Source organism: Ambystoma mexicanum, chromosome 5q (assembly GCF_040938575.1).
Source record: "Ambystoma mexicanum isolate Mex_15411 chromosome 5q, UKY_AmexF1_1, whole genome shotgun sequence".
NCBI lineage: Eukaryota > Metazoa > Chordata > Amphibia > Caudata > Ambystomatidae > Ambystoma > Ambystoma mexicanum.
Genome location: NC_090933.1, coordinates 699,335,386 through 699,361,859, shown reverse-complemented (window position 1 = coordinate 699,361,859; position 26,474 = coordinate 699,335,386). Strand labels below are relative to the sequence as shown.

General features: G+C 42.1%; 1 long non-coding RNA gene across 1 annotated transcript in view; it reads left to right on the top strand.

Moving 5' to 3' along the window:
- Positions 1–26,474, top strand: part of LOC138498627 (uncharacterized) — a 174,884-nt gene that overhangs the window by 15,031 nt on the left and 133,379 nt on the right. The gene's annotated exons all lie outside the window — the stretch shown is intronic.

The window sequence follows — 26,474 nt, the reverse complement described above, 5'->3', positions numbered from 1 at the left end:
GATTGTGAGAAGGCACTCCTGGCAACGTTGTGGGCATTGAAGAGCTACTGCCCGTTTATCCAGGGGGGACACATCATAGTGGAGACTCCACACCAGCCTCTGCAATATCTCCAAAGTGACAGAATCCGGGCCGGAAATGTGAGTAATTCCCGAATTACTTCCTGGATCCTGTCAATGCAAGGCTTTCCTGTGGAGGTCAGATATGGCCAAAACAAGAAGAGTCCACTCGCGCAAGGTCTGGCTGACTTGCATGATTGTGCCAGAGAAAACTGTCTCGAGGACGAAAGTCTAAAAATCAAGGACAACATGGAGGCATACCTTAATTCCCCACACAAAGTCTTTGAAGAAGACAAGTGTGTTGGAATGCCCACTGTCTATGTGGATGGGATGGATGCTCTTACCATGTTGACAACAACGGGGAGAAAGAACTTGTGGCCGGCGTAGGGAATGCATGGGTGAATGAGTCCCCAGAACCGTCTGCTGGGTACAAGATTGGTCCCCGAAGTAGTCAGGTGGCAGAGTTGATGGCTGTGCATCAAGCCATCCTCACTGCTTTCCAACATCAACTCCACGAACTGGTCATAATCACAGATTCGGATTATGTACGGAACGGGTTCGTGGAGCACCTGGTTAATTGGAAAACCAGAGGCATGCTATGTGCTAATAACAAACCCTTGAAACATGGGAAGTTAATCCAAAATATTGATGATCTGGTCACCTCGAATGGGATGACCATCTACTGGAAAAAGATCAAGGGTCATTCCAAAGTAGAGGGACCAGACAAAACTATAAATGACTTAGCTGATCAGCTGGCCAAAACCGGGGCCATCCAAGGGGATCTAATAGAAATTGAGTCCCTGTTGGGGGAAATCCAGGTCACTGCTATCACTAGGTCAAAGACAAATGCTCACAATGATCTTTCAACTGCACAATGGAGTAAGGAGACCCCAGGTGCTGATTTGATTACGGCTCAGAAGGGGGATCCAATAATTGGTAAGTTTTACCAACACATTGAGGACCCTGAGAACTTTCCCCTGACGGATACCGATTACATTGGGAAAGAGGAACTCAGAGTGTTGATGAAATGTCCAAAAATGTTCCGAATCCAAGACGGTTTGTTGGTAAGGAAATCCCAAGCTGGTCATGATCAGTGGGTGGTTTCTACCTCATTCCGAAGCCTGATGTTAAGTCACACCCATGATGCGGCCACAGTCGGTCATAGGGGGTTTCAGACAACACTTGCAATCCTAAGAGAGGTTGCATACTGGCCACACATGGGGCAGGACCTTGACCAATACTTGAAGGGGTGTCTTGTGTGGGCACAATTTCAGCCAACATCCCTCACACACGGTGCGCCGCTCCAAAAGAGGGGGATGACACTGCCATGGTCAGATTTGCAAGTCGACTACATAGGGCCCGTGATTCGCTCCTCTAGGAGGAATAAGTACATGTTGACAGTGACATGCTTATTTACTAAATGGGTGGAATTTCTCCCAGACCCAAACTGCAAGGCAGAAACAGCAGCTGCCCTGATAATCAATCACATCTTTTTGTGTTTTGGACTACCCCAAAGGATTGAGTCAGACAGAGGTAGACATTTCACCAGCGAAGTAATGACAAAGATGTGGGAGATACTGGGGGTTAAAAGGAAGCTAGACATTGCTTACCGGCCAGCCTCTACTGGTGCAGTAGAACGTTACAAAAAAACCATTGTGAGCATCTTAAAAAAGTTTGTGGCAGATTCTGGGCCAAGTTGGGATATTAGATTACCTCTCGTCCTAATGGCCATCAGATCTACCCCTTCATCTGCAACTAAAATGTCACAGTATGAGCTGATGACTGGACGCAGGATGGTGCTTCCCTAGCATCTCCTCTACAGGACCTAAGAGCAGACATTGTTCAATGCCTCTACAACTCATGAGTATGGTGAAAATTTAAGAAAACACCTTCAACATGCTTTTGCCTATGCTCAGTGAAATCTAGAGAAATCAGCCGATAGCATGAAGACCCACTATGACCTGAAGACCACCAGGAACGAATACAATGTAGAAGACTGGGTTTAGCTGTACAATTTCCAAAGGAACCAGGACAAACAGCGGAAGTTTCTGCCTACCTGGAAGGGACCTTTTGAAATTGTAGACAAGATCTCACCAGTCACCTACAAGATCCGCATCCCCAAAGGCATTTTGGCGGAGGGGGAAGACAAGTGGGTTCATATTAATCAGCTAAAGTGTTGCCATCCCAGGCACACTCTGCAGCAACTGGAGCAGTCCTCTGGAACCCCAGAGGGGGCCGCAACCGAACAATAAAATTTCCAACCCTATAACATCCCACACATAGTCCATAAAATACAATGATAAGAATGCAAATGTCTCCTGATTTATAAAATGTATATGCCCACCCCACTACAGTAATAGTGGTGGGGAAATGTCTGCGAATATGTTTCTGCCGCTTTGCTTTGTCATCCTAGGAGAGATAAACCATGGAGACTGACTAAGGAGGACGACCCGGGGACAGGGAGCAAAAGATCTGAGGGGCCCGGGGTATTGCTCAATACTCCCATCAGGACTAGCAAGGAGAACCGATCTATCCACCCCTGATGGAGGAAAAGATGCTGAACTTTCCATCTATGGAATCCGGAGAGATGATGCGGACATCCCAATCTTGCGAAGTTCCATCGATGATAGGTCAGAACTGCCATCGCAAGAGGGGGGCTTGTGGGATGTTTTAACCCTCTCATCCAAGCCCTACAACAGAACTGTGCATTACTGGCAGCGGAAACATCATAATGGCCGCCGGAAAGCATGCTGCTTGCCAAAAACCATCCAAAAATGCACAGAATAAAAATCTGAAAGATATGCTGCCATCCACTTTTGCCTATCTTAGTGAGCACAGGAGGTCACTGCCTAAAAGCACCATTGGGCTACACACACAATAGCCTGAAACCACTTGGAAATGGCAATACTGATTGCCAAAAGCAACCCAGAGCTGTTTGGGAATTCATTTTCTTGATTGTCAAAATTGCTAAAATCATGGCTCACAAAACCACCAAAAGGATACAGCTTGTTGGGTTTTCTACAGTACTCTACTGTAAGAATCCACATCAGTACAATGTCAGCAAGAATCATATGTTATTAGGACAAAATCCCATGTTAAAGACATTTGATTTAAAGACAGCTGTCAAAAATGGGTGCAATACCAGTGCTCGCCACTGACAGGTGCTGGCGATTCCTAATCCTGACAGGAGAGCTGTCTTGCAGAAGCTAAATAAGCTAAAGCAGAGAAGTCTATCAAAATGCCATACAGAATGCCACACATTGATGTAATGTGGAAAAAGATTTGATTAAAGATATGTTGCTTATTTTCAGTTTATAATGTTATATTTTTTTCACAAGGAACTCTATTGCAATTGATCAGAACAGTAACCTGATGTAGCTAAGACTTCAAAAGGCTTGCTGTCCCTGGGAAGCCTTCACACCTAGTCTTCTCAGTAACAACACAGGAGATCGTATGGTCCTGTTAATCAGATGGAGAGTGGCACCCTGGACTGATGCTCTGCTGGCAGGAAAAACAAGACAATAGACTTTTTCAATTGAATATAACATGCTGATTTTGGGTGTAACTGTCAACACTGCTCTAGGAAAAACAAGACATGTGACCTCTGAGTCAAGCCAAGCTTCTAGGGGCGGGGACAAACCAATGGGTCTTACTGAATTGAAGACAAATATATGTTTTATAAGAATACTGATAACTAATTGTAACCAGCTGATAGAAATGTACAATTTTGAGATTCTTAAAATGACACCTTCACTCACAGTTCAAGACTAAGTTGGATGCCGTGGGATGTTCTGAGGCCAAGCCCCGTATTTATTAATATTGCAGTGTGTTTATACTAGAAAATTGAAAACTTACAGTAATATTCGCAGAGAGGGTGTGTACCTCCGTGTACGATTTGGTTCAAAACCAATATTGCAAAACCCATTAAAATTGCGAATAAGTTGTCATTTCTGAACCCAAGCTCTTAGAAAACGCAGGGTTGAACAGAGACCTGTCTTAATTAATCTGTGATATGTACATGTATTCTCAATAACTTGTGTATCAGGGAAACAGGGAAACATGTTTGGTTATGAAAAATTGTTTTTCTAAGTTAAAGCAAAGGGGAGGGACTTCAGCCAAGCCATAAACATAGCATCACTCTGACCCATTCTGACTCACTACTCCTTTCTCCAGTCTGAGGACAGTAAATCCTTTACCCTATCAGGATCCTCAGAGGGTTGGGCATAGAAAGTCAGCCTCCACACCCCCTTTGGAAACATAAAAAGAACCACTGAGACCCAGATAGGGACACACTCATTTTTCCACTTCTTATCGGTTCCTGCGCAGCACTCTGCCCAACCATATCCAGACAAAGACTCCAGACTCCTGAGGCTCCAGATTCCAGACAGACTCTAGAACCAAAACTCTAGAACCCAGAACCTTGGACAAGCAGAGCCCTAAGCAGAATCCTCAAGATGGACTCTTCTCAGCAGGCCTCGGAATCCAGCAACCTAACTAAACTATTCAACAGCCGGGCGAGCTGTTTTGCTTCTGGCTTGAACCCTGTGCCAGAACCAGATCTAGACCCAGAAAGCAGAGCTGCATCCAGAACCCATCAGACCCAGACCAGATGGCTGTGCAGTGCCGATAGCAGACCAGAGAGCGTGCTGTGAGCAGACCCTAACGTGAAGTCCAAATCTGACCAGATCAGTGACGAGGCCCATTTCCCTTCCAGTCCAAAACTGAGTATCCAGCCTAGAACTGTACAGAACCAATCTCTTAGTTTAAAATAATCTTATATAAACCATTTCAACCTGACCAGAACTGCATAGAAATCGTGTGTCCATTCTGTGATTTCAAACCTGTAAAAGCGCCATCCGTCATTCTGAAAATCTACCTCCACAAAAACATCTGTATCTTTTGAACCACACGCCCTAGAAGCGAAATTTAACTGTCATTTTAAAGCTAAGATCCTAAGCTGTCTGACAACGACATTCCAACTCCTTATAGTTTTTCCGTAATCGCGATATACGCACTCGAAAAAAGTGCCACAAATTGAAACATTTGCTCCATTTCACCACCTGTCAAAATTTCTGTCTTTTCCTTGCAACTGCTGAATTTTGTTTTCAATCTGATAATCATTCATGAATCATTGCTAGTGTTGACCTGAACTGATCTAAAGTAACTATCACCTACCCTGAATCTCTTTTAGTGAGTTAAAAAGCATTTAGCATATATTCTCATCCATTGTAACCACATTTCAAAGCAGTTGGCCTGTGTTTTAAAATCATCCCTGTTTCTCTAAGCTTGCTGGGGGGAACTGGAACTGAACTGTATTTGATTGTATTCTGGAAACCTGTGTGCTCTCCTTTCCATCTATTCATATTGCATAAGGGTGGAGTGAGTAGTCACAGGGGAAAAAGTGATCATATTATCTCTTGTTGAAATCATATCAAGTTTATTTCTGTGTTGCATTCTTTCCCACCTTGCATTTCCTTGAAACCATACAAAGTGTTCTCTGTTACCTTATCCTTTCTATACCAACTCCTCATTGATTAAAAACAGTGTGCTATTGTAATATTACCCATTGTTGATCACTATTATATTCATAAGTGTACTATCAGATATTATTTTGTTCATAAGTGATATATATATATATATATGTATATATATATATATTGTTTATTTCTTCAAATACATCTTTTAATTTGCAAAACAAACCTACTTCTTGGCTCAGTGAGGTCAGGGGGATTCAAAGAGAGAGGCGTTATATAAGGGTTCATCATCCAGATTCAAAGAATTTGACATACAAATATATTAATTGGGCATCCCAGACTAGGCATTGACTTAGTTGGATTGTTGGATTGAAGTCACTTACACCACTCATGACAAAGGAAGAATTCTGGACTGGGTGGCAGACTATAACTGCAAGGTTATAATCACTGCTATCACGCCTCAAGTATGGACTGACCCCCACATAGTGTCCTTCAACCTTGCCACTATAAAACCTACATGCAAAAACAAGCTTATTGCACCCCCTACACTAACTAGAAATAAAAAGGCTATTACAGTAGATACTTTGGTACCCCTAATACTCCCAACTCTTAACGCTCTCCCAGACAGTATGGACCCTAACATGTTAGTTGCAGAGTATAATAAAATTATGACAGCCTCACCTAACTCTATTGCCCTTCTTAAATTTATACATAGCAAACCTAAAGCCCATCTTAACTCCTGGTTTTCCCTTCATTTGAAAACGATAAGATTGGAGAAAAGAAGATGTGAAACCACATGGAGACTATTTCCCTAACCAACAAAAAAAACCTAACCAACATATCTTCCCTCTATAAAAAGAAATATGCCTGGCAAAACGTGAATCATCGAACAACCGTATCTCACAAGCCAAATCCAGTATGAAGGAAAAGAAAGCCTCTCTACCTACCCTAACACATCCCTGCTATTTCACAAGGCATACACAGCCCCCTCAACCACTTTATCTTCTCCAAAGTCTCCATTCTCGAAACGGAAAAAAGTCATATTATCTCTCAAACCTTCAAATTGTAAGGGCAACCAATGCCCAGCCCAATTTATTAAAGATGCAGCAAGGGACCTGGCACCCTTCATATCAAAACACATCAACGCCTCCTTTACCTCTGGCTCCATGCCATGCAACCCCAAAGAAGAATGCTCCTGGAGTTTAACATCAAAGGCTTTTGGTATGCATATATTTGCCAATGCGTCTTGTCTTATGAAAAAGCAGTTACATTATCCACTGATACAATCTTTGTCCCATATGTAAAAGCGTATCTCAGTCTTGAAGCGAATGTGTTGATTGGTACAATTTGTACCATACAAAGACTCCATCGCACATGGTCATCTGGGTGTGTCCCAGGAACTCTGTCGTTGCTTGTCTTCAAAAGTAGACTTAAGAAAAAAGTGCATGACTTTTGGCATGAACAAAACATGGTAAATCTGGCATCAAAATGGTTTAGTGGATGCTATTTGGATGAGTATTTGAGTAGAGATACACCTCCCAAATATATTGTAGCCTACCCAAGTAGTGGTACCTTTCGATCCTATATAATGATGAAATGTAACACTACAGAAGCTCTGGAGACTAAAGGCGACAGAATGGGAATTTCATATACTTCAAGGAACTGTCGCCTTTGTGGAGTCAATGTTGTTGAGACACTTCATCATCTTATTATGTGTTGTGAAGGTTTAAATGATTTGAGAACCATGTGTTTTAAATCTTACAATAAATGAATTGTGATGACAGAAATATCTGAACAGTGGATGATTTTTATGAAAGGAAATGATATTAATCTAATATATTTTATTGTTGTATTTTATTTGCAGATTGTGGCAATTTTAAAATGTATTGCATGATATATATTGGAAATGTAAATGTTTTTAGATTTTTGTATCAATGTTGTTTGTCTACGTGTTATACAAAGCTTATTGGCTAGATGTATATCTAACAATAAATGAATGAATAAATAAATAAATAAACAAACAAACGCTAGTCCCATTCTTTCCCACTAACTACCTACCGACCCATTAACATAGTGCCCTTTCTCCGTAAAATATTAGATAAGGTTGCATATCTACAAATCCAAAACTTCCTGAAACATAACCACCTACTAGGTGCTCGACAATCTGGTTTCCGCCCACTTCATGGAACAGAAACGGCACTCACTGACCACAAGGCCCAAATAGATGAACTCAGGGTCAAAGGGAAATCAGCCCTTCTCCTCCTCCTAGATCTGTGAGCTGCATTTTGCAGCCATTTGCACTCTGCTGCGCACTTCTCCAAGGAAGCCATAACCTGGATTGAATCATTTCTAAGTAATAGGACTAAGAGAGTCTTTTCACCTACAGCGGCCGCAGTACCGACTCCCATCACCTGCAGAGTGCCTCAGGGATCTTGTGTTTCACCGACCCTCTATAACATTTTCACCAAGCCCCTATTCGATGATCTGAATAATCTCGGTATAACCTATGCAAACTATGCAGTGAATACCTAGATTCTCCTACCACTTTCCGGGGATTATGACAAGGATTTGGCCTTGGTGAACAGGGTATACCTCATCATACAGGCATGGATGGCATTGCTTGGTCTATGCTGACCACATCCAACCTTAAAAAATTAGGCCTTGAATACAACTCATTCATGATCGACGGCAGCCTTATAAAAGTTGCCAAAGAGTTAAAAACTCCACGTTTTTACCTTGATTCTACCCTGTCATTTAATAAACAAGTAAATACTATGGCCGCCACTACTGCATATACATGCAAACTCATCAGAGCAGGTGAATCATTTCTATCTAAAGACAGCTGCATCATCTTGGCTAGAGCTCTCATACTCTCCAAATTGGACTACTGCAACTCTCACTACACAGGGTCCAACCAACTCATTTACTAAGATAATTCAAACGCTCCAAAACAATGCCCTCAGATCTGCCTTGCGTATCACAAAGAGAGAGCACATCTCTGAGTTTAGAAGACCACCTATAAAATCCAGATCAAAACAGCCTCACTCACCCATAAATCTCTGAACAACTCGGCCCCTCTCTACCTCAGTGAAAGATTCTGCAGAAAATCTTCAACCAGGCCCAAAAGAATAGCTTATTCGAACTGCCTCATGGTCCCAAGAGTGAAACTCACCAAGGTAGGGGAAGCTAGCTTCCTGGTAAAGCTGCTCAACTCAGGAACTCTTTGCCACCTCCACTATGCGCTGATCTGCCTGCTATTACATTCTGCGCCATCACGCCTACTATGTTACTTGTACTATCTTGTTCTTATGCCCCTGCACTTTTACAAATCTCTATTACTGTACCACTGTATTATTTGTATGTTTATTTGTACTTTTGCCTATAACCAAGCCTCAAATCATCTCTGCGCCCTGATACCTTCGGGTCCGGTGCGCAATACAAATTAATAAACAAATAATAAACAAACAAACAAATGTCACTTCAAGACATTTGAAGCTAGGTTGTTTTCTAACACAGAAGGGAAATTATAGAGCATACATTGTTCGATTTTTTTCAACATGTTATCTTAAAATATTGTCATTACAAAGCTTTAATTAAATCAATTCATGAAATAATTCATTTCCTCAAAATAACTGTGGGATTGCATTCTGCATTGACCTATTTTGATTTCAATTTTATATTTGAATATCTTAGTCGATTGAACAATATTTGAACACACCTTTAAGAATGCTCTTCGGATATGAATGCTGTCCGGATACAACAGTACCAGTCAGCTTGCTGGTACCGTTGTATCCGGACCGGCAAACTCCAAGTTGTGCTTGCGGCTGCCTTTCATTCCACCAGGTCTGACCTGGCGGAATGAAAGGCACCCGCGAGCACAGCATGTCGGATGCACAGGCACCATTATAAACGGTGCCTGTGTATCCGGCTTCCCTATTCCCATTGAGCCCTGTGGGGCTCAATGCGAATGGGGAAGAATTTTTTTCTGGCGCACAGGAATGGGTAAATACTGGGTCCGGCAAGGCCGTAATGACCCGGTAAATGCTCATTTCTGGGTGCCGGAAAAAAAAGAATACCGGCGGCAGCCGGCTACCACCAGCCTCGTAATGAGGCACTTAGTCTGTTCTTAAAAACCACAAATTCACAATCCATTTCGGACTATGTATTTTGCTTTTTGCAAGTTGCAGTTATAGCATGTTTTTTTCTGCTGTTGTCTGTTATCATCACAAGACCTTCCATCTCGGTGTCCTCAGTCACTTGACAAAATCCTTCTGCCTAAAAGCTTGTGTACAGTGTAGAAATGTTTGACCATAGCAGATAAAATGGCCCTTGATTTCATTGTGCCACAATGCTTTGTTGTAATGTGTCTATCGTTCCTATCTCCATGGCATGCTGTTCAGGATGTTTGTTTGCATCAATGAGGTGCGCTGAGTAGTGGATGCTGCGTGAGTGCACTGCTTTCCCTGATCTAATCTAAATTCTTTAATACTCAGTTATGAACCCTCCCAATGGTATGTATTTTGCCAACCTCTGAAGCCTGAAAAGTAGATCCACGCAGGCTTGACATGTAGTCAACTTTAAAAAGAAATGTTATTAGTAATTTTATTGATTTAACAAACCTTCAAAATGTTCCCATACATCACACATTTCCATCATCCCCAGTCGGGCTTCATTTAATTGGCTTTGTGTGCGATCTCACACGACCTTACTACTTTCCTTCATGTGCCACTACATTGCTTAACCAGCAACAATTTTTCGATCTCTTTTAGGAGAAAGCTCATTGGAAGTATTAAATTCATGTTCACACCATTAAACATTTTCTGCCACCACTCGTCTGCACTTAGGGACGGGTGTTTTAGGAGCACGGGCCCCAAATGTGTTGTTCTAACTGTTCGCAGTTCACAACAGAACAGCAGCAAGTGCTTTAATGTCTCCTTTTCGGTTGTGCAAAATCTGTATGATAGGTCCATGTTTGAGTTGCTCGACCATGTTCGGAGACGCGCCTTAGTTTTGAAGGCGTTCAAGCGGAATAACATATCTCCTTGCATTACGGTCAGGAAATAGCTCCACATATCGTTGTAACTTGTTAAAGGCCATGGCCTCGCCAGGTGTGTCGTTCATAAGTTTGTTTGCGACTCTTAATTCGCCAGTCTGCACCCAGTCGGCCTGCCAGATTTTTCTTTTCACTGCATTCGGGTTTTCATGTAGTGTTGCTAAGGTAATATCCAGTTCTTCAAGGATTCCCTTGCAACGACTTATCCCCAATGACACAATGTCATTCTTGTTTATTGAGGTGGCACTGTGCAAGATTTAAAAATTGTGGGATTCTCTCGGATGCCCTTGTTTTTCGAAACAGTGACAGCAGATTCCAACAAGCATGCATTGAAATCTGCGATAAATCGTATCGTATGCAGGCTGTCGACATGTCCTTTGGCAAACCCAGCGCTTTCGTCCAAAACATGTTTTCAAGTGTCGACCATAGCTCATATGTGCATCCAAGTGCATTTTCTGCTCCATAGGTGAGGACAGGAATTACTTTCTGTTGATAACTTACCAAATTTCATATTTAGAAGAAACGCTTGGCATGCAAGTTGTCTACACTTCCCCTTGGGGGCTGCAATCCCCGGGACGTCGTTGATGCTTGCACTTATTTGCATTCCAAGATATCTGGCACTGGTTGAAATTCTCAAGGAATCCTGCGCCAAAGACCAGGAACACTTCGTGCGAGTGGTGTACCTTGCTGTTTTGAGGTTATGCAGTATCAGAATCTCGCATTTTGTTTCTGTTGATATGTAGATGATTTGCTTTCACATAGGCTTCTACTGCGTCTAGTTTCCTTTGTAAGCCTATTGGGGTGACGTCCAGTAAGATCAAATCATCGGCATACACAAGCCAGCTAAGATGCGACCTGTTGATTTTTGGAGGAAACTAATTCACAGCGTCCAGAGCAGCTCCAATGTCAGATAGAAAGAGACTAAATATTACAGCGGCCAATGGACAACCCTGTTTGACCCCCCTGTAAGTTTTAATCTCTGCCGAGAGAGTGCCAGTTTGGTCTAACCGGATTCTGATGGTAGTGTCCATATGAAGCTCTCTGATTGCCGCCAACAAATCAGCAGGACAGCTCCAGGACTTCAATGTGTGCCATAATAGCTCATGATCACTGCTATCAAAAGCATAAGAAAAGTCAATGAGTGCTAGATGGACCTTCGTATTTGTTCTTAGAGCCTCCATCTTGATCAGGTTTAATAGCAGGAGATTTAGTGCACACCCGACGTTCTTTACAAAGACCGCTTGTCTCAAGTCCACATGGTTGGATTTCGTCGCCCAATTGACCAGCTTGCATTGTAACAGTGTTGCATAGATCTTTCCCAAAACATCTACTAGCGCTACTGGGCGGTAATCTTTAGGGCTGGCTCTATTTCCTTTTTTAAAGATTGGAATGATTACCGTGCTTGTCCATGATTCGGGAGTGCAACCTTGTCGATTGATCCGTTCAAACAGTGCTAGACAAATGTCAGCCCACAATTCAGGATGCTGTTTTCTGGTAAAGTTTGTTAGCCCTTCGGGTCCAGGGGCTGTAGAGCCTTTTGCTTTTGTAATCACATTCACGATGTCCTCTCTTAAGAAATTTAGTGCCCAGGACGAAGATCGTCTAAGGGCACAGCGCAGGTGGTTTCACCTTTCTTATAAACTTCAGTAAAATGTGATATCCAATCAGGCTCAGTCACCAGGCTACTCTGTAGTGCCATTTGTGGCGCTTGCATGTTGTTAATTAGCAGGGTCGGACTAGGACAAGAAAAAGGCCCGGTCACCCAACAAAAAGTGGCCCACCTCTCGCCTCAAAAAAGTGGCACACCCCTCGCCTTATGACCCTTGACCTCTGATGACTTCACAGGAAGTGATGTCATTTAACCCCACCCCAAAGTGACATCCCGGGAAGCCATGAAACACGACCTTTCACCCTTTGACAAAACAGGAAGTGGAGTCAAATAGCATTGTTCCTAAGTACACTAAATTACTCTGAATCCAAGCAGACATCCAAGGCCAAATGATAATATGTTATTGTATAGCACTTACGCTTAAGCTCTTTTTTATAGAACAAATATGCATTCAATATCACCCAACCTGTGTTGGTAGTCATTTATCGACCTAAGAAGGAATAAAGGCTTTAAAAAAAAACTATTATTGAAAAAACACATTTTTTTTCCCTTTTTCTTTTCTTCCAAACCGGCCCAGGCACGGCCAGAAAACGGCCCCCACTTCCCAGGGCCGAAAGGCTGACGGGTCAATCCAGCCCCGGTAATTAGTCACCAAAATTCGCCAGAGGTTTTATTACGCAGGCTGTCAAGCATTGATTCAGCATCTTTCTGTAGCATTAAGTGTTTGTGCGCTTGTAGCCAGATTTTGAATCTTTGTTTTGCAGTCCTTTCTTTGATTGTGCTTGTTTCTGCATTTTTATCCCTTATTTTACGAATCTCACCACGCATCAGGCGCTTCGTTTTTAATATTTTGATATCGAAGCTGTGTTTGTGAGCATAGTTTAGATGTCTTGAACCAGCGTCTTTTGCCTTGAACTATATTAAAAGATGACCATACTCGACAGATAGGCACTCTTTGCGGAACTGGTTTGAGATTTGAGAGACCACTGCTTCGTTCAGTCTTAGACTTTATGGTTCCATTTACAGCTAGTCGACGGGCTGACGACCCTTAGTTCCATTTGCAGCATGTCATGGTCACTGTTGTCCCTTTGAACCACCTTCAAGGTTTTCACTCTCACATGCACAATGTCAGAGACAAATATATAGTCAATCGTAGATTTGAGCTCTAATCGCCTCCAAGTTGCTACAGCTGGTATGTCCCAGGAGTGTTTCCATTTAACCTATGTAGGCTTCTTAGGTCCATCCCTGCGCTCCATTCCTTAGCTAGATTGGTCGTTTGGGTTCTAGTATTGTTAATACAGTCAATTGTTTAGATCTCCACACACAATTAAACTAGCACGCTCAACATCTTCTTGTAAGGTGTCCAATATTGTGGATACCAGATCTACAAAACAGTGCTTGCCCGCTCAACAATGATTTCAATACAAATTGAGTATCGTCAATTGGTAGAGGTAGGTGCTGAACATCCCTGGCTTTCGTATAGATGTCACTTGAATAAATGGAGAGTGATTTGTAGTTTCTATGATGCGAAAGCCGGATTTTCTGTTTATTAAGGTAACTAAACCGGCCGGTGGGCGACCTTTTTCTTTCTTTATGGCCGGATTGAATGCGATCTCATAGCCCTCAACAGTCGGCAGTTGACATAACCAGGTTTCCTGTAGACACACTATCCCCAAACCAGCCAACCAGTTTGAATTGAACAAGTGCACAAATTCCCTTGTGTTCCACGAGCAAAGCAGAATCACCTCATTAGTGGGGTCCTTCTGGCATTACTTTTGAGGTTGTGTGTTAAATGATTTGGCGAGCCATTCCCATTCACTATGGGCCTCGGAGCTATTCCTAAGTTTGAGATCTTCTTCTTCTGCTTCTTTTGCCTGGTTCAAGCCTTCCATTGTTATTCCAATTTGGTCTTTGGCAGAGTCTCTAAGCTTAGGTTGCTCCAGGTCAGGCTTTACCTTAGTCGTGCTGAAGTTGTTTGATCTACCTCCTCCAAGTTTTGGTGGTTGGTGCTCGTTTCTCTCGTAAGCCAGATTCAAAACAGGCTGAGAAGATGTTTTTGCGGTTAATGCCTGTTTTCCTAAGTCCTCTTCAGTCTTGCAGACCGGTGGCGTATTCGCTTTATTGTGAGATGGACCCTTCATAATCAAGTTGGAGATGGAGTCCGACTGTTTGTACACATCAAATCCCAAGGATAAAAGGACAGCGCTTGCTTCCAAAATAGTATCGACGATGATGTTTGACACTAGGTGTAGTAGAACTTTATCGTTAAGTTCCTCATCAGGAAACTCGACTATTTTCACGTCGTCGGAACCAATTGCTCGTAGACTTGGGACGTAATGAAGTCATTTGATCACGTTGTTTTGATTCAGGATCAATTTATCACTTGATTCCACACGTTCTATCATCAGTTTATAGGTTGAGAAACCCTTGATTGTTTTCCTAAGGTCGTTTCAACTATTTGTTATACTCTGGCGAGTGATTGAACTGTTCTTCAAGTTTTGTTGCTCGATGTAGTTTCGGTCCCAAGCCAACCCTCCACTAGTTCTATCGTGATAGGTGATGTGTTTCCTGTCTTCAAGGGGGTGAGTGTGGTCCATTGCTCTATGTTTTGAGTCAATGCTTTTTTCTTGTTGTGTTTGCGTTTTGCCACTCAGCAACTCTCTTTTATCGTTCAATGTGAGAAATGGAGGGCTCAAAGAGAACGTTTCTTTTGGAGCTACATAGATTTCCGTTGGAACAATAGTACACAGTCTTCCGTTAAGTTAAGGAGTTGAGGTGCTCACAGATTTACTGATGGTTTTGTTTAATACATCACACACCTCCAATGTGATTTTCTTTGTTGGTGCCTCAATTTCGAAAGTTGCTTTCGCAGCAGCCTGATAATCATCATCCGTGCCATCTTCATACGTTGACATGTCTAATAGTTCAGCTCGGATGTCTTCGATGCACACAGGTGCATTGAGCTGATCGATTTTTGGATCAGTCGCAGACTTCTGAGTTTTCAATGCATTCAGTGTTCTTAACTGGATGAGATCATTGGAGTTATTTGCCATTACATGTACCACTTTTATGTTGCGCAAAAATCATCTTGCTCCATTAGTCCGTGAAGTCTTCTTCCCAATTTGATTTTTAGATTTCTTTGTTTGGGTCTGAGGAGGGGGTTTAGCTCTTGAATCTTTCACGGGCGCAAGTGCACCTCCATTGAACATTGGGAAGACCCCTGAGCCATTGCACTTTGGGACTTCAGCGGTGTTTGCTTTAGGCATATTATTGCCATGTCAGGATTTTGGCTGCCTGAGACATGGGTACTTGTACGTTTAATTGAGCCAGATTCTCTGAGCTTCGCACCTGTTCAAAGGCTGTGTTAAATGAGAGGTCAGCAAAGTTATCCTTTGTAGAGTTTCAAGACTGATTCAATTCGGTTTGATCAGACACAGGAACTTTCATGATTTCTTTGTCTCGTTCGAAGGTGATCCCCAAATTAGACTCAGAGACGCCGTTCTGATCTTCATGTAATGATGGTCTCAAGTTGGCGTCAAACTCTGTGCCGCTTTGATGTAAGACCTTTGCACCAGTTACTTCAAGCTGAGACTCTATCAAAACGGTTTGCCCTTTAGAGACTTGCATGAGAACTGCCCCCTTGTTCTGTCTACAACTACAGAACACTGGTTCAAGGGTTGTTTGCCTTCATGGGTCCACTTTGTTGTGCAAACACTGCACAACTGTGAACTACCTGCAGCGCAGCTTAAGGAAAATGAATCCTCAAAATTGGGGCTACACAGAAACGCTTAACACGTGCACAACCACACTGCTGTTTATGGCAGCTGAGGTTTAAGAAAATGCGGCATTCCGTGGTATCAGACAGGTTATTTTTTCAATGCTCTGCAATTACTGTCTGCGTGGCATTTCCCATTTCCCAACAGGCACTGTTTCATGAAAACACTTCTCGCCAGGACTATCATTTCGCTCATAATTTCTGATCTGTAAAAACCTATGCGGTTAGATCTTAATCTGTCAATGTACACGACTGGTTCTGACTTGCCATGACAGTGCAAACCTTTCTAAAAAATCTGATAGGCTGGGAAATGGAAACTCAAGGTGGTTGTTTTTCCCCGTCTTTGTGCTAAAGGTAAGGGGGTGCGCATTGGCACTCATTTGCTTTCACTCAAACACATTAGTTCTTATTCAGGACTGAAAATACACATCCTGATCATTATGTAGAAACCTATTGCCCTGCACACGCATTTGCACTTCGAGTTCACAATCAGAACATCGGCGTATTTATCGAAAGGCTGAAATATCGAAACTGAACTGGGTGACACTATTTACTACTTAATGCATGTTATTTTGCTCCAATGGTCTTAAAATGCATAGGGCAACATTGCATATGGTAGTGGGACATTGCCCTGCCTTACCTAATCCTCTTGCTAGTAGTTTTTTTTTCTTCTTAATGTGCAGTTATTTCTGCAACACAAATGCATCATGCACTCGTCTGCGGTTCACTGCTGCCGCGTGTCATTTTCAATTTCATTTTAGTGCAGAAACACATTTTAACACATTAATCCAGACCGAGATTTGTACAACAAGGATCTTGAATTATATTAAGCTGGCAAGTTTCCATATGCTTGTCTGATATATACTAAGAACTGTTCTTTTAACGTGTTGCGCAGAGTCCACATTTTCCATTTAAATGCCAACCTTCCCATTTGCTTATTTAAAGATCAGTCTAGTGAAATAGAGTAAAATAAATATACACGGTTCTATGTTGGAACCGAAGACATGGTATTATTTTTGGGGGTCCCCCGTAGCTCTTCTCCAACGAATGATGGAATCATCACTGCGAAAAAAGCTTAAATCATTCCACGCCAGCCGGCATCAATGTCTCAACTGAAGTCTGTGATTGGCTGTTGGAATAGAAAGCAAAGCTCAGATGTAAAGGATAATTTATTTAACTTAAATACTCACAACCTTGGAATGTTCCTAGAGGTTTGATTGAACCAGCTGCCTCTTGGAGGGAGAATCCACTGAGGAGCCCTTCTTCCATGTGCTGCAAGGGAATGTTCCTGCTCGGGGGTGTTGGGCATGCTTGGTTCCTTTCATCACTGTGTGCAGAGCACATATCAGGTCATGTTTACCTTTTCAACATATGCCTGCTTCCATTGTATTTGTCCGTTCTTACTGACTGCATTGAAATATTCCTCTAATTGAAACTTCTCTTTCATTTGAACACCTCCATTAAACAATAGTTTGGTCCAATTGTAAATCTTCCCAAAAAGAACATGTTGCATTTGCAAGTCACGTACACGTGATCGCGAGCACACTTACTTCAAACTCCCATTGATGTTAACGCCAGACCGCAGGTTATCACGCCGCTATTCTGGAACACAACACAATTCAGAGAAAGAAGCTTGAGGTAAGCAGTAGTCGCCGATTTATTTTTAGGGCCTATATTGGCACATCACAACAGAATGAAATGTCCTCTAAATTAAGTATAGCGATTTTGCTTTCTGTTTAGGTTCACCCCCTAATTGAGCCAAAAGTAACGCTTACAGCTCATCTAGCGAAAACGAACAGCTAAGAAATCTACATGCTCTTCAATGTAGTGAAATATGATCTAAGCACAATAGTGAGTACTACATTTCAGGTCTATATGTGCAAGTCCTTAAAACAACAGACGCATATTATTTGTTTTTGTTTTATTTAAATGTTCAGAAATGCCGTAAAACACAAAGTGAACAGTGACATTCTAAAATATTTATTTATTTTTTTCTGTTTTATATTTGTAGTTGTTTTTGAAAACTAACGCCGAATGAAAGGCTTATCCCTCTTGAAGAACTGTCAGCAAATTAATGACAGAGAAACATGTGTCGAGGGTTAAATTCTAAGTTGAAAATCACTTTTGAAATTAAGGGCATTTCAAATTGAAACAATCTCTCATAAGAAATCGTTTTTCACAGACTTAATCATCCAATTCATTTTATAAACCATTGAAACCCACGTAAACAAACAGCGTTGGGCGCAACGTAACGGTCTTCCACATTCCTTACCTATTTTCAGATTACTAATCATTCTGATCAGCCTCAGAATAAGGAACCGTCGTGCAGCCCTACACACACAGCATCTGAATTCATTTGACATCTAAACCTTATTAACAAATCAGGTTCACCACCAGTTGTGTTCAGGCTGAATCAATTCCTTCATACCTACGTATTTGCAAGAGCATGAATATTCTCGAAACATCGAAGCATGTGTTAACATAATGTAGAATGATGGGCCCAGTTTATGTGCTTCATTTGGTGAGAGAGGGTATGCCCAGACGTGGGTCCCTTTGCTTGTGTTTCCATGCAGAGGAGACCTGGCCTAGCAGTTCAGGCTGGACTGCTACCATTGGTGGCAGTACCTGACTGATTTACATATGGCTGACCCCTTTTGCAATGGCACAGACGGGGACCAAAAACGGTGGTGTGGAAGGCTGCCCAGAGCAATGCCAGTGCATCAGATACCTTCAAAACCTTCCACCCATCACTGTTTTGGTTGTAGTTTGTCTCACTATGTGAGAGAGGGCATGCCCAGACGTGGGTCCCTTGCTCACTGTGCCATAGGAAACAAAGCTGCACCTCACTGAGGAGGCCCAACAAGGCTGAAACATGTCTGGGGTCGCTTGTGTTTCCATGCAGAAGGGACCTGGCCTAGCAGTCCGGGTTGGGCTGCTTCCATTGGTGACAGCACCTGACTGATTTGCATATGACTGACCCCTTTTGCAATGGCACAGACAGGCTAAAAAACTGTGGTGTGAAAGGCTGCCCAGAACAATGCCAATGCTTCAGATAGATTCAAAACATTCCACCCATCACTTTTCTGGTCTTCATTTGGTGGAATATGTACATGATCTAGCAATCACAACAATACCAACTTTCTGGAATCACTGTTTCAATTCAAAGAGCACTAATATGCACCTAGCACTTTATAGGTTCTGGTTGACTGTGACTCAAAGTTTAGTAAACATATTTAGATAGTAAATAGAATATATATATGATTTTACCTTTAATGCATGTTTTTATGTGTAAAGTGTTTGACTCATTCACATTAAAAATAAATAAAATTAGTTTGGTTAGGTGAATGCCTACAAGGGTAAGGCTTGGCTGAAAAATACCTGTCTTGATCGTACTAATGAAACAGTCACGAGAAAAGGTCTAACTAATAATGTGTCAGGGGATTTAGTTGGTAGAGTGCGTCAATTCACTAGTCTCACTGTTCAAAATACTCGTGTCTTTAATTGCTTCCCCTTTTATACTCAAACGGTCCCTTGGTTTGGGATGGGATTAACACCTAGTGGGTTTAGGAGTGTCAACTACAACACAAGAATGCAAACTCAACAAATGCAAGATTCTATTGCAGGGATTTAGGAGCAACCAGCATGCTTTTTAGCTTTTCAGAACATAGTACTAGGATGCTTCTCAGCTGGAAGGTAGCATAACCTTTTAAGCAAGAATGTTCTACCTGCAAGTATGCCTGCACACAGTTTGGAGGTGCCCCCTGATGCCAATGACTCCCGATTGTATGGGCATGACATTTCCAGGCTTGTCCCTACAGTCTCTCTAGCACCTGCCCGCTTTTGTGTGGTCCAGCATCAGCCTCCAACTGATTCATCATTGCCTACAGACCCCAATACACTTTTATGTTTCTCCTTGGTTTGGCCTCTGCTACAGCCTGGTGGCAAAGATTCCTGTAGGCACCTTGCCTCCTCTTTCTGGGTTGCATAAGCATGGCCAATCAATGTGTCACTTAATTCCCTTCCCAGATTCCTGTCACTGCCAATGCATGTCATATCATACCCAGTAAGCATTCAACTGATCTTCCAAAGCTGATCCCCCACAGGGTCTGTGATAAAGCCATCAGCTGTCATACAACTCTTTCCCTAGACTGGTCTCAACCAGAATCTTTTGAAGTCCCAAATCAGGCACCTGGGCTACCTCTCTCTTGCCCTCCATTGGGTTTCCCCAGTGGCTCTGTCAAAATCACAAGAGATTCCTGTGCTCTTGTCTCCTTCTGCACACGCTGGTCTCTGCCACTGTCTGGTCTCTGTCAGGGTCTAATCTGAAACTTTCAGCATGCCCTTCACTTCATCTTTGTATTCTGTGATGAAACCCTTATCAAGCTATACTTTCCTTCGCTTCTAACGCTGGTCTCTAACAATGCCTATGATAATGCCCTCAGAAGGCTTCACAACCCTGGAAACCCAGCCCATGACTCTCCCTCTAACTTTCCAGGGTTCATATAGTAAAGATGAGGGCTTATAGCTTCTTTTAGTTGAGTTACACATGGCTCTTGTTTTCTTCCGGGGTCTGATAGTTCTGCCCTTGGCCCTGTCTTTTTATCCATCTGTTAAGTGTTTCCCTGCACTCATCTCTGGCTGATCTGATTTCTTGGCTCTTCCTTCTTGATTACTTCTAATAACTTGCATTGGATGTCAAGGGTTTCCAAATGCTATGTGCCTATTGTTGAGTCAGGTGGAATTCTTGCTGTGGTTGCATGGTGCGAAAACGAACAGCTCCCACTGTGCTCATGCTGTATTCCAAAAGAAACCTTTCTAGTCCCTGAGCCATCATGAAGTCTTGGCTTGACAAGACCTACCTGCTGCTATGGGAATCCAGCTCTCTCCCTTTGTTATGCCACTCTCAAGCCCACAATAGGTTAGAGCCGAGCATCAGGCCTCCAACGCCCCAACTGCTAAAACATTGTAACAGCCACCCTAAATCTATCCTGGTGACACCCTCCCAGTACAACATCTCAGTATGCACAACATGCGTTGTGCTACAACATGAGGAACTCTTCAGATAGACAGTGATGGTCAGTGGATTTGGAAAGGGACAACAAACTAAGGTGCATAGAGGTGGATGTAGTTCTCCAGATAATATTTGGAAGTGGGAGATTTGTAACTCCCTACATTTGTAATTTGGAAGTGAAATGATTTCTTAGGGAGTAAAAGAGTAAGTCCCATTCCCAATGGGAGTATTTAATAAGCGAGTAAAAATATGTTTTAAATATAAAACAGATACATTTTATAATGAATAATTCTTCGTACTTCATTATTCATGCACATTACATTTTACATTTTTACCTCTTTAGATCATTCAGTAATAATAGAAGAGTTTTTTCCTGTGGCACTATGTGTACTACTGCGCCACACATATCAATGGAGCTGTGTGGGTTAGAACTGCAAGACAGGCTCCTGTGTATCTGTTTTCTATTTCTTTCTGGGAGTATTTTTGCTCCGAAGTATTTATCTGTAGGGCTGGGTGGAGTTGAGAGCAATCAATCCACACCACCCTTGACATTGGCGTGGGTGTGCACAGCTCGCTCTTCCCCTCAAACAACATCCAATTATGCCAAAGCCTTAACCTTCCATTGCCCAACCAAAATCAAACAAGATGGTCTCCATATTAGGGCAGAACCCATGATGGGGGAAATCTGTGAGGCAGAATACAAGAACCTTTCCCCATTGAGCCCTTCATGATACCCTCGTCCATGTTATCTTTCTGCTTCCAAGCCTGAGTTCAAGGAGGAAAATAATGGTCTTCACATGTGACTTTGTTACAATGGAAGCTGTGCAATGGTGATGAGTCTCAGCCTAAATCAAGCATTCCTAGATGCTAACGCTTTAAATTATTTGGCTGCTTTATATGTTAATGTTAGCCAGGAAGCAATGCAGAATGTACCTGGACACATTCTGCAGGAAGCTCAGGCGAGTCGGAGAGAATACAAAAATGTCCAACCCATTCACTAGAATGAAAAAAACAGAAGACCAGACAAAGAATAGGTAGAAAAGCACTGGAAACCCCTCTCCTTTGAGGTGCACAACGTTATATCATATTTGGGCTCTCATCATAGTTATATATTGGACTCTATCAGTTTAGGGTGGCAACAATGGTCAGGGCGTCGACATTCCTAGGAGTACAGTTGCACTATACATGTGTAGCCAATAAAACAAGTATTAGCATAAAGGAAACTGCTCGAAAGACATATACAATAATTAACCGTTTACACATTATAAACATCACAAACATAACTCAAGTGAAGCATCAAAACATTTAGATTAACTTTCCCTGTTAGATCAAATAACTGCATATCTTGCCTACCTCAGTATTTGGTTATATCTTTCCTATTTTGACATTGACCCGAGTGCAAGAAGAGCAGTCCTGGAAAATGAAGACATACTCATGGATGCTATCAGCTTGAAATAGCGTGTCTGAATTAAGCTATGCACCTTGACAAATGTGAGGTTCTACAGGTTTATTATATATTAAAACTGAAAAGTGGCGGATGTACGTTTTTTAAATTATTCATAACCACTAGTATTGCCTTGGGCGGCTTTCCAGGTCATCCTGTTTTAGTCAATTTTTGCCATTACAAATCAGTTCTGATGTCCATTGAACAATTTCATGGATGCCAAACTTTGAGTTAATAAATCATATGTGTATTAGGTTTAAACAAGTAATAGGATTTGTTGATAAGTGTGGGTAGAGTAGCCAGAAGGAATTAATTTCTGAAACTTTAGATGAGGTGTGATTGCGATATGAGAGACAAATCATGTCTAACCTTACAATATTAATGTCTATCTATATTTATCTATTTTCTTAGCTTTTTTAACATTTCATTAATCATTGCTGTCAACTGCAGTGGTTGTTAAATTTGGCTACTCTCTGCAAAATATGTGTATGTTTATTCATTAAACACATCCATTTATTTTTCCTAGAACGTATACGTTTTATCCTTCTGTTCATCAAACTGTCCATGAAATCCAGAAGCTACATGTAATTTAATTTTGCATTTGCATAGCGCCTTATCCCATTAGAATGGTCTCAAAGGGCTAAATGCAAATAATCAATTAATGGCACACTTAAAAACTTTCAAAATATACATGTAGACTGAATTCCATGATCACCAAATTGGATAAATGTTCATGCTGATGAAAGACTTCATTCAAAAATGTTCATGATAATTAAACCGATAATGACAATCTTAATAATAATAAATCTTAATAATAATAAAGTGCAATTTACCATCTGTAGTATATAGTTATAGCATATGGCATTGTTATTTGTTAGTTAGGAAAATGTATTACTCAATTAACTTCTCTCGAAATGTTATCTCTTCGCATAGTCTTAATCTTACTCATAGCAAGCCACCTCAACTAGTAAGACATTTGAATCAAAGTTTTTGTGTTCCTGGATCTTACACAATTTTACTTTTATTTTTTAAGCAAACTCTCTGCACCAGTGTTCAGTGTTGAGGGAGACTATTCACTGATCTAAACACGATTTTGGTTCCCATTAGTATAATCCATTACCTAGAAATTGTGAGTCGCTTAACCATACCACAGCTCTCGGAACGATTTGTGAGCATCAGAAAACAAGTAACATGCTGTTACGTAGTATACGTGGGGGGTCACATAGAGATCATGAAAAATATATTCTCCTTATAGGTATTTTAGGTCTATTTACATATTCTACAGTGCCAGTACGGCTCTCATATTGAAATGACAAAACTATTTTTGGGAGCAACATAAGTTTGTATTTTGGTTAGTTTGGTCTCAACAAAGATAGCCTCAATGAAGACAATATTAATAGGTGCTCCTTAAAGTCAAATATCGTTTGGAACGGAGCTAACCTCTGGGATTACATGTGGAGCTTTCATGGTCTCTATATGGGGATGAGCAGTCATTAACAACACTCAACGGTAACAAAGTGCTTTTAGTGCCTTAAAGTATCAGTGTGTCTCTCAGCCTCCAGAGGAATATGTTGCAAGCAAAAACATTGCCACGGGTCTATGAGGATCTTCCAAGGCCTTTCAGCTTTGGAGCTAGTCTCATGACTAACGATTGATTGTGCAGTCAGATGCAGATGTTTGGACATCCCTGTGGCAGTGAAGAGGTTCTAGTTACAGAGAACCATTTATAAGCCAAGGTTCTTTGCAGAGTCACAGATGACAGTACCTGTCTCTTTCATCAGGGTGCCCAACCTCTCAGGACATGATCCAAACATGGAACATAGCTTTGCATTCCAGAGCAACAGAACAGAAATGCTTTCAACTCAGCTGGACCCAGCATGTCAAAGTGAGAAGGGACTGGATTGATGCTTTCATGGTCATACCAGAAGATTGGGGCATTCAGACAGAGGCGTGTTTGCCAGAATTAGGGGAGAGGACTGCCATCTGAGGCCCCCTATACCATTGCAGATCCTGCCACAGGACTTCCCCTGACTTCTCCACCAGAGCTGTCATGGGGGGAATCACATGAATGCTTTTCCGCATCTACTTCTTCACCTATAGTTGGCATCCTCGCCATAGGGGTTCAATTCAAAAGGCGCCCTTCCAAGGGCACAATCCCTCCCTCTTTGCCCCTGTGGTCCCTTCCAATACCACCTTCTTTTATTTTATTTTCTGTTCATTTTCTTTTCCTATGCCGTCTCCTATTCTAGCTAGGCTCTTTCCTAGACTCTTTTCCCCCTCTGTGTAACTGCTTCCGCAACACTTCAAATCTCTCCTACACACCTATTTCCTCTGGCTCCTCTCCTGCCTTTAATCTTGGCACCAAACACTCGCTCTGTGTCCAATAAATCTCATACTATTCTTGTTCTCTTCTTTCACCCAGTTTGAAATTTATTTGCTGAACCGAAACCTGCTTTGCCCCTCACAATGCTACTATCCATGCTGCTTTTCACACTTGTACTAAAAATGTGTCCCATACTCCTTGCACCTCCATCAACAGTGGTGGTACTGCGATTCCTTATCATTCCTCCTGTTCCTCCACCTTCAGCCCTCTCTCTTTTTCCATCCTTTGAATACCATCTTTCTTCCTTCTCCAAACCTTTTCCTATGTCCTTTCCCATCATCTACAGACCCCGCTGCTCTGCCTTTGATTTCCTCGACAATCTTGACTCTCTTCTATCATTCATTCTCCTCCCCTCCTTGCCCTTTTTCCTCCTTGGGGACTTTAGCCTTCCTTTTTTACTCCTCCCCCCTCATGCCCTCTTTTAACTCACATCAAATCATATCACCTAAGCTTACTCCAGCGTCCTCCCTCTCGTTGCCTGGGCTCCTGCCTTGATCTCATCTTCTTCCTCGCTTAGGCATTCCTGGCTCTTTCCTCTGTCAAGCATGCTATAATTGTACCTATCCTGAAAAAAAAACCTTGGTCCCTCCTGCCAAACTCTACTCTATCATTCTCCTCCCCTTTCTTTCTAAGCTCTTCCAGCGTGCTTTCTATTCCAAGGTTTCTTCCTATCTTAATCTCTACTCTCTTCTTCCTCCCCTCCATTTCGCTTTTCACTTCTCTCACTTGACCAAGACCACTCTCCTTCATGAACCCAACGATCTTCTCTCTGCTTGCCATTTCAAGCTCTCCTATATTCTTATTCTTCTCAATCTTTCAGCTGCTTTTGATACTGTGGCTAACTCTCTTTTCCTTTCCACTCTCACCACTCTTGGTTTTTCCTGCACTGTCCTTAAATGGTTGAATTCCTACCACTCTAATCACTCTTACTCTGTCACTTGGGCTGGCAATAATCCCTCCTCCCATCATCTTCTTTATGGCATCACTCAAGGCTCTGTACTGGGCCCCCTTCTAGTCCCTTTCTATACTATCCCTCTCTCTTCTTTCATATCCTTTTACAATCTCTCGTGCCAAGTCTATGCTGATGACACACAAATCCTTTTCTCCTTTTCCTCTTTCTCGGCTCACTCCACTCTACTGTCTCAAACTGTCCCTATGCTATACAACTCTGGATGTCCTCCCACTTCCTCCATCTCAACCCTACAACAATGGAGGTCCTCTTCTTTCGCAGTATTATTATTCCCCTCGGCCCCCTCCTTCTCTTTCTTTACCCCCTTCCCCTTTTCAGTTCTCCTCCTCTGGACACATCCAGGCATAACATTTGACCACTCTCTCTCTATTTGTCTCTTCATATTTCAAACACTGCCTGCTCCTGTCGCTTCTTTCTATTCAACATACGCTCTACCCACCCCTAGCTCTCTTTTCATGCTACTAAGCTTCTCATCACTTCTCTTGTTTTCTCCCGCATTGATTATTGCTCTGCTCTCCTTCTTGGTCTTCCTACCATACATTTGGATCCCCTCCGCTCTGACTAAAACTCATGAATATTCTCTTTTCCCTCTCTCCTGTTCCTCTATCCCCCTTCTCTGCTACCTATATCTCTTCTCCCCTATTGCTCACGCATACTTTTTCACTTTCTCTCAATTTTCTGCAAATGCATCCATGGTA